This window comes from Schistocerca gregaria, chromosome 8 (assembly GCF_023897955.1).
Source record: "Schistocerca gregaria isolate iqSchGreg1 chromosome 8, iqSchGreg1.2, whole genome shotgun sequence".
Lineage (NCBI taxonomy): Eukaryota > Metazoa > Arthropoda > Insecta > Orthoptera > Acrididae > Schistocerca > Schistocerca gregaria.
Window position 1 is genome coordinate 431,400,123 of NC_064927.1, and position 2,390 is coordinate 431,402,512.

Below are 2,390 nucleotides of genomic sequence, written 5' to 3' on the forward strand. Positions count from 1 at the left end.
GCATGAAAATGTAATCAGATGTTAGTTCTTGCATAATATATTTGTCCAATAAATAGCCGTTTATCATCTGCATTTCATCAGGGTATAGCAATTTAAATGGCCAGTAGAGTATATTGGTTACATTTCAGACCAATCGAAAAAATAATCAGTTGTTGATTTGTCATTATTTGATTATGTTAAGCTATGCACACTTCATCTGAAGAGTGGAAGAAATGAAGTTCTTCCGCAAGATATATCGTCCTTAGCTCCACCAGACCATTACTTGAAGGCTTACGATACTTTCCTGAATTTAAACATATTACGCAATGGAAAGGTGATGTTTCTCTACATCCATATAATTTTATAAGGAACTACCCTATTAATGTTATAAAAGCGACTCAAAGAGAGTATATAGTTCCCGCTAAAGAAACAACAATAAAACTTTGAGCAACTTTTCATACTTAAATTCTAGCAGATGCTTATGTAATTATGCCTGATATTAAGTGAAGGGTTTTAAACAAAATAGATTAAAAATTTTGTTGTGTCAATTAGAAAACAATTTCTATAAATAGCCCTTTCACGTAGTTTACACTAGCTGCCTGAATTTTTAAAATCGGCTGAGAAATAAACAAAAGCCGATCTATTCTAGGACCTCAGCGGTAGCTGTTGTGAAGCTCATGCTTCTAGCAAGATCTCACGGCTGTCTGAACTCACCAGTAAGAGGGCGCGGCTGACATAGCACTGTTTCTAGATATCAAACAGGACCTTTCGCTTCGCTCCACTTGCTTATCTCCGTCTCTCTTGCTATGTCTGTACTCTTCACAAACCAGTTGACAAGTTCACTCAAAGGTGGCATTGAGGCAGCCTCCATTCAAAACAGTACAGGAATTTTCTTCGTTTTTCGTGTAACATATTCATTTCCAGTCTTAGTTTGAGTGTTCACATGCATATTTACATGTTATTTACAAATCGTTTCTTCTAAACCGAAAAACCAAAACGAAAATATATTTGCATCTGTAATAACCCTACGAGAAAACCCCAATTTGAATGAAGTTTATCACTCAAGTACCAACTATATCATAAGCTTGGGGACGCTTCATTCCGTCAAAGTCTACACGAGCACATTGACTGCAGGATTTTGACCATTTCCTAGTGGAGTCTTAAGTGCACCATGTGTGCAAAGAGCTAGCCATTTGGCAAAATGTTTTCTATCTTTGCTTCTGTATGACTCGCCGTTATCCGTAGGTGGATGTAAGATTGTCCTAAAGAAAGGATGGTGTGTTTCAGAACGAATTAAAGGAGCGCTTTCGTTAATTCGGAAGTTAGACTCCGTGATGCATTGATGTATAGATGTTTGGAGGCCGGAAGATCGGTTTGTAGGTATACCAAGTGAATGATACTTGATAGGGAATATTTTGCAGGTTTTTAGAGTGTGGCATGCCACACACTGAACAAAATTTTTTCGACATTAGTGGATCCCTTACTCAAAAAGCACAATAATTCAAGCAATCCGAAATTGTTTAAAGGAATTAGTAAGCGGGAAATAAATGTTTTACATAACATCGGAGGATGCGAGTATTTTAATACTATATAGGGAGAAAATATTTGTTCAGAGCTTATTTACGATTATAATATTATTTCTTCACGCCACTCATCCAGTACCTCTAGCCGTGTGAGTATGCTTACATATCAAGGTCCCCATTCCTATTACGCTACGGTGATCGTAGCAACAGCCAGCTGGGTCACATCTACACCTCGCGCATTGAGATCTCTGGATACGCCACACGGTTAATCAGTGCCAACCTGACGTCGGCACCAGCCAGCACAGTTTTTAGGAACTAAGTAAAAGCTGAAACTTCCTGACAGATTAAAACTGTGTGTCGGACCGAGACTCGAACTCGGGACCTTTGCCTTGAGCGGGCAAGTGCTCTACCAACTGAGCTACCCAAGCACGACTCACGACCCGGCCTCACAGGTTCAGTTTCGTCAGTATCTAGTCTTCTACCTTCCAAACTTCACAAAAACTCTTCTGCGGCACCCCTGTGTATCATTAGCTCTCCAATTACACTCAGTCTGTGGGAACTGTGTATTTTTATTAAACGCAGCTCTAATTACAGGAGCAGCCAAACTTACCTCATTGGGTTCAGTAATTTGTCGCACAACAGGCAGGTGACTATTTTCACATACTTGCCCTACCAGCTCATGAGCCATGGTTTTAGCCTCTATCTTTCATAATAGTAATTACCTTAATGCAAGCAACACAAAGTACCCAACCACACTCAATGAATCAACCACACTCTGTTATGAAAAGATAGCAGGATGGTAAGGATGGGCAGGATAAGAGGGTGGAATCGATTGACTGAGCTCAGGTTAATAACTGAACATTTATTCACTTATTAGTAATGCAAGTC

The 2,390-nt window shown here is 39.4% G+C and overlaps 1 non-coding gene across 1 annotated transcript; it reads right to left on the reverse strand.

The window, feature by feature from the left end:
* Window positions 1-1,855: 1,855 nt before the first annotated feature.
* Trnae-cuc (transfer RNA glutamic acid (anticodon CUC)) lies at window positions 1,856-1,930 on the reverse strand. The gene has a single exon. It is a non-coding gene; the product is annotated as a tRNA-Glu (tRNA).
* Window positions 1,931-2,390: the final 460 nt, after the last annotated feature.